Source organism: Coloeus monedula (genome assembly GCF_965178545.1).
Source record: "Coloeus monedula genome assembly, chromosome: 2".
NCBI classification, from domain to species: Eukaryota; Metazoa; Chordata; class Aves; order Passeriformes; family Corvidae; genus Coloeus; species Coloeus monedula.
Window position 1 is genome coordinate 116,788,270 of NC_138782.1, and position 6,434 is coordinate 116,794,703.

Sequence of the window (6,434 nt, forward strand, 5' to 3'; positions counted from 1 at the left end):
GAAATATGAATTATCCCATACAAAGTGCCAGAACCCCATGTGAGATTTCACTTCTGAGATGCTTTTTCTCCCTCTGCAGCAGACAGAATGTTAAATCCAGCCATGGGCAGTCTGTGTGCTCCACTGCAGATAAGATATGGGTGGGAAAAACATAATACGGGTGCAAAGCACCCCGTGAGTACAACGCAGAGCAGTATTAGGATGGGATTCAGGCACATCTATGCGGATTGCACAAGGTCTCACCTACATTTGGGTGGTCAAAACGAATCCCAGCCCAAGGAGACGTTGTGGATCGCTGCAGTTTTCCTCCTGCCAGGAGCTGGCAGGGCCCCACCGCTCCTGGCCGCAAGGTAACAGGAGTTAGGGATAAAAATAGCCGCTGTTGTTATTCATGACAGCGCCCTATAGCAACTGCTGCGTGCCTGAATAATTCATCGGAGCAGGGCAGGCCGAGGAGGACACAGGGACGGAGAGGTGGAGAAGGCTGGGAAGAAGGCAGACGCCTTCCCTGCCTTTTGGGACTCCCCAGGATTGCGCCCAAGGTCTCCCTGGGTTCACCTCCCCGCCACATTCCGGAGGCTGCGGGGTGAAAAGGCAGCACAAGCTCACTGGGACATTTAGCACTTCCTACACACTGAAAAAAACAGGAATTAAGCGCTTAGCACGCAGAGGGCCGTGTCTGCAGGGCTTGCAGAGAAACAGAAGGACCAAGGGTGGATGCAGGAGCAATTTCCATGGGTGAATTGCACACGAGGGATGTTGGCCAGAACACCCCAACAGCTCTCAGCGTGGATTTTCTCATCCCTTCCTCACACCTCTGTGTGTAAGCATCCACCTGTACGCTTGGTTTCTGAAGTTTAAGGGTACCCTGTGATCCTTCCAGGATTCTGAGGTGTTGTGGGGTTTTGTTGTTGTTGCTGTCATTTTTGTTCTTGGTTTTTGTTGCTATTTTTTTCCCCTTAGTTCAACTAAATGTCAATTTTCAAGCCACAGTTCAATTTTCAAGTTGCCATCTATTCGCTGTCCTGGCTGCTGAGCAGCCTTGCCTCACCCACGAAGGGCAGGGGAGAGGCTTGTGGCTCATTCACAGCTCCAAAAACAGGGGGAGAGTATCCCAAAGTCGATGGAGTGTCACCTGATCATCAAGCAACACATTGCAGTGGAGATTCCAAATCTATTTGTAACAAAATAAGAAGGACAATAACATGGAATACAGTGTCAGGGATGAAAAAAGTCACTTTTTAGAACTGAAATGATGTGAAGAAGTGAGACCACCTATGAGATGTTTTTATCAGGGTACATTTTACATTTTCCAATGGATTAAAGGGATTTATATTTACTGGGCTCTCCTGAAGCTGCAGTTGCAGGAGCTGAACCCTAAGCGGGGGTGAATTCACTCTCACAAGCAGAGTGTTGTCCTGACTCTCATCACTTCCACACATGTGGAAGACAAATAACTGAATGCAGAAGGAGCCCTTAATCCTCTGTCCTGACCTTTTCCCTAACATAGGCTGGAGAATCTCACCCCATTGCATCTGCACCCAGCTCAGGCATTTCTGACATCATTTTCTTGAAGTGTTTGTTATTCCCACGCACTCTGGTAAATCTTTAAATGGCTCTAGCTCCTGGTTTTTTCCCTAGTTGTGGAGGAGAGAAACGTGGAAAGCTACTATCCACTGATAGTATGAATGGAATTTCTTTACTTAAAGGCATGGGGAGCTGTTGGTATCTCACCAGGAAAGGACAGGAAAGTGGGTAAGGAGTTAAAGCCCTGACCTTCAGTGTGTTTGGATGGGCTGTAACCACCTTCTTGCTTCCCAGAGTAGGAGCCCAGAGCATATGGATTTGTTTTTCCTCCCAGATGCCTCTAGCATGGCCTTAGCACAGTGATGGGAACATAAAAAATCTTGTTGTGGTCCTGCTCCTGATGCACAGCTACTCGAGATCCCACGGGGATTCATCCTGTTTTCCTGCTGTGCAGGAGGAAAACACAGCAATTAATAGAAAACCAAAACAAACCCACACAGGCCGTGCCTGCGGGCATAAGGAAAACTGAATTCCAAATGAAACCAGAGGAGTGGCTGAATCAACAACGAAGCTCTGGAGAGCCTGGCTGTGGAATAGGGCAACCCAACCACATTTCCAGGGAAGTCCAAAGGGCCCAGACACAGAGCTGAGGTTTGGTGTTGCTATTTCAGTCTTCTCATCTGCTCTCATGACTTCTGGCTGTTACTAAAGACAGTGACAGCTGGTTCCTTTTTTTTTTTTCCTATTCTCTCACTTTCTTCACCCTCAAGCCTGGAAATCACCCATCTGTATGCAAAACATCCCTGCCTCTTCCTAAGAATCTCTGAGAGCTGCTTTCAGCCCTGGGGCAGGGTCCACTGGTCAATTCAGCAAGTGATGTCCAGCTTTAGAACCACAGAACCACGGAACTGTTTGGGCTGGAAGGGACCTTAAGGATCATCCAGTTCCACCCCCTGCCATGGGCAGGGACACCTTCCACTAGCCCAGGTTGCTCCAAGCCCTGTCCAACTTTGCCCTGGACACTTCCAGGGAAGTGTACATCACCCTCATTATAAAGAACTTATTCCAAGTATCTAAATCTAACCCTGCCCTCGATCGCCCATTCCCTGTGTCCTGTCCCTCCATGCCTTGTCCTAAGCCCCTCTCCAGCTCTCCTGGAGCCCCTTTAGGCACTGGAAGGGGCTCCCAGGTCTCCCTGGATCCTTCTCTTCTCCAGGTGAACACCCCCAGCTCTCCCAGCCTGGCTGCAGAGCTGAGGGGCTCCAGCCCTTGGAGCATCTCTGGGGCCTCCTCTGGACTCTCTCCAGCAGCTCCACATCGTTCTGCTGTTGGATCCCAGGGCTGGAGGTGGGGTCTCACCTGAGCAGAGCAGAGGGGCAGAATCCCCCCTGCCCTGCTGCCCGCACTGGGGGATCAGCTCAGGACATGGGGGGTTTCAGGGATGGGTCATGTCCAGCTCTCACCACCAGCACCCCAAGTCCTTCTCCTCAGGGCTGCTCTCGATCCATTCCCCGCCCTGATGGGAAGCTCGGAAGCTGCAGCACTCCGTGTAAGGCACATTAGTAACCCCTGTCAGAGTGTCACAATGGGCTGTCACGGCTGCGGGCAAACCACGAGGAGGCAGGAAAGTCCTGACCCCAAATTGCCACACAATCCTTGTGCAACACGTGGGGAACAGCTGATGGTGCCAAAATTAACTGTATCGAGTGCTTCTTTCTGACTGCAGAGGCTGAACTTGGTAACCCAGGATTTTTTTTTCTGAATTATTAGTTAAAGAAAGCCTTAGTGTTCTAATGTGTTCTTAGTGTTCTAATTCTGCATCTGCAGAATTTTTATTTAAAACTTGCTGAACCATGAGCACCAGTCCTTGCCCAGTGGGAAGGAGTTCCACATGGGCACAGACAGGACAAAAAAATTTCTCTTTTACCCAACTACAATAACAACATTTCAATATTCTTTATTACAGGGAAAAGGTAACTCATCCTACTTTCTGGATCACATTTGGTGCTTGGAATACCTCAGTTGTCTTTGGTGCAAAGCTGCTACGTTGCTCCTCAGCAGCACAGTGAGGACACCGAGTGTTTGGATGCTTCTTGGTGGAAGGAGACCCTGATCCACAAAAGAAGCTCCTTTTTTGTGTAGTAACTCAAAGCACCTAAAAATAACAGAACAGCCTTTTGCAGGTCCCTTCCAACCCAAAGCTCTCTACAATGCACATTTGGGTGGGGAAATTAAAGCATTCAGGACCTGTTTGAAGGCACAAAGTGTGTTTAAATCCTATCAGATGACTGTAGAGGGTAGGGAGAGCCCAGCCTGGTACAACCCAATCTTAACTCTGGGACTAATCTCCTGGGCAAACACAACCACACCTGGGTTTTGACTTGCAGGGAGCTGAGTGATTCATTTCAGGGTTTAAAATGTCAGTGGTAGGGAGTAACAGACTGCAGCACAGCAGGGTAAATCTGAGATGAACTACAGAGCATCGCTTGGTACCACTCACCTGAGAGCCAGGGATCAAAGAGATCTCACTGCACAGCATCTGCCAGGCCTGGGGTGCAAAACAGGCTGTCAGCACCCACCCAGGAGAGCAGTTATCCCACACAGAGCTGCCCTTTGCCCCTCCCAAGGCTGTCCTGGGGCATATCTTTAAGTTAAATGAGGGAAAAGCCTTTTACTGGAGCAAGAAAGACCTGCAGGTGGCCGGGCAGGATTGCAATGTCCACGTTGCAGCAGGGATGTCACTCCCCACCATCCCCATTTGTCTGGGTTGTATTTTATGTCCCACCTCCTATGCCCTCGATCACCTATTCCCTGTGTCCTGTCCCTCCATCCCTTGGCCCAAGTCCCTCTCCAGCTTTTTTGGAGCCCCTTTAGGCACTGGAAGGGCTCCCAGGTCTCCCTGGAGCCTTCTCTTCTCCAAGTGAACACCCCCAGCTCTCCCAGCCTGCCTCCAGAGCAGAGGGGCTCCAGCCCTTGGAGCAGCTCCATGGCATCCTCTGGACTTACACCAGCAGCTCCAGATCCCTCTGATGTTGATGGTCCCAGGGCTGGAGGCAGCTCTGCACGTGGGGTCTCACCAGAATGAAGCAGAGGGGCAGAATCCCCCCCAGTTTAAGGAGCAGAGGAGGAGGATGGTGCAGTATTCCAGGTCTTTCAGGAGATGACTTCGAGGGACAGAAACTGCGTGCAAGATGTCACTGAGGGGAATGGGAGCTGCCAGTTGTATCCCATCCACATCCTTGAGTGTGATGACAGGGAAATATTGAGGTCCCCTACCCACCTTCTTCAGCCTGGATGCTTTCCCTCCTCACTTTGGGGGCACTGGCTCTCCCACGTGCTGTGAGATTTGTGCTGGGATGTGCTGAACCTTCACCCAGGCTGCAGAGATCTTATCAGAGCCACAAAGTCGCATTCCTGGGCTGCCACTCCGTGTATCCTCTCCCTGCAGAACAAGCAGTCCTTCTGTTTCCCTTGTAAACCCATCAAAAACCAGCAGTTCTGACAGGCTGGAGCAGCAAAACCCGCATGAACCTGCTGAGGCAGAGCCTGGAGAGGGCAAACGGGTACTCTGTACTTATAAATTAACCTGCTCCTGGAGTCATGGTGACTCTACAGCTGAACCCACCGCTGTGGCTTTGGCACAGCTCTGTCCAGGATGCATCAGCCTCTCCCAGACATTTCCCAGGCATAGCTCAGAGGCCCAGAGTCCACTCCTGAAAGGCCATTTGGGTGCAAATGCCTGTTTTCTGGAGCCCAGAGATTTTGTTTCCGGCAGCGGGCTCGAGGCCATACTGCCTTTAGCTTGGAAATCTTGTGGAAAATCATCTCCTCCTCCACACTTGCATGTCCACAGCACCAAAATCAGGGGGCTCCCCCACTCCATGGAAGTCATCTGGTCTGAGCCCTCTTGCTCATATAGGGCCACACAGAGGAGGTTACCCAGGTCCATGTCCAGATGGATTTTAAATGTCTCAAAGGATGGAGACATCTCTCTCTGGGCAGCCTGTGCCAGTTCTCAGCCACCCTCACAGTAAAAAAGTGTTTCCTGATGTTCAGAGGAACCTCCTGTGCTTCAGTGGGTGCCCATGGCCCCTGGTCCTGTGTATTTTACTTTAAACGTAGAATCTCCGTCTTTGAGAGTGATTTTCATCCTTGGAGATCTTCAGAACCCATCTGGACACGGTCCTGGGCAACTGGCTCTGGGTGGCCCTGCTTTAGCAGGGGGCTGAACCAGGTCACCTCCGGAGTTCCCTTTCCATCCCCAGCCACCTTGCAGTGACTTGTAAATCCTATGAGGACCGGCTGAGGGAGCTGGGAAAGGGGCTCAGCCTGGAGAAAAGGAGGCTCAGGGGGGACCTTGTGGCTCTGCACAACTCCCTGACAGGAGGGGGCAGCCACGTCGGGGTCGGGCTCTGCTCCCAGGGAACAGGGACAGGATGAGAGGACAGAACTTCAATCTATGGACAAGGGAAGTTCAGGTTGAACATCAGGAGGAATTTCTTCATGGAAAGGGTGCTCAGGCATTGGAAGGGGCTGCCCAGGGAGGTGGTGGAGTCTCCGTCCCTGGAGGTCTCCACGAACAACTGAACGTGGCACTCAGTGCTCTGGGCTGGGTGACAAGGTGGGGACCGGTCACAGGTTGGACTCGATGACCTTGGGTAATCTCTCCCAACCTAAACGATTCTGTGATTCCGTGACTTTACTTCCCTTTCCGATGTGTCACTGGGCTCCCCTCTGCACCCAGCGCTGGGGTGATCTGGGTGGTGCCGTGGGTTTGAGCCGCGCTTTGTCCGGCCCGGCCCGGGCTGGGCTGGGCTGGGCTCGGTCCGCGGGGCCAGCCCGGGGCGGGGCGGGGCGCGCATGCGCGGGGCGGCCGCGGGGGCTCCCGGAGGCGGTGGCCCCGGGAC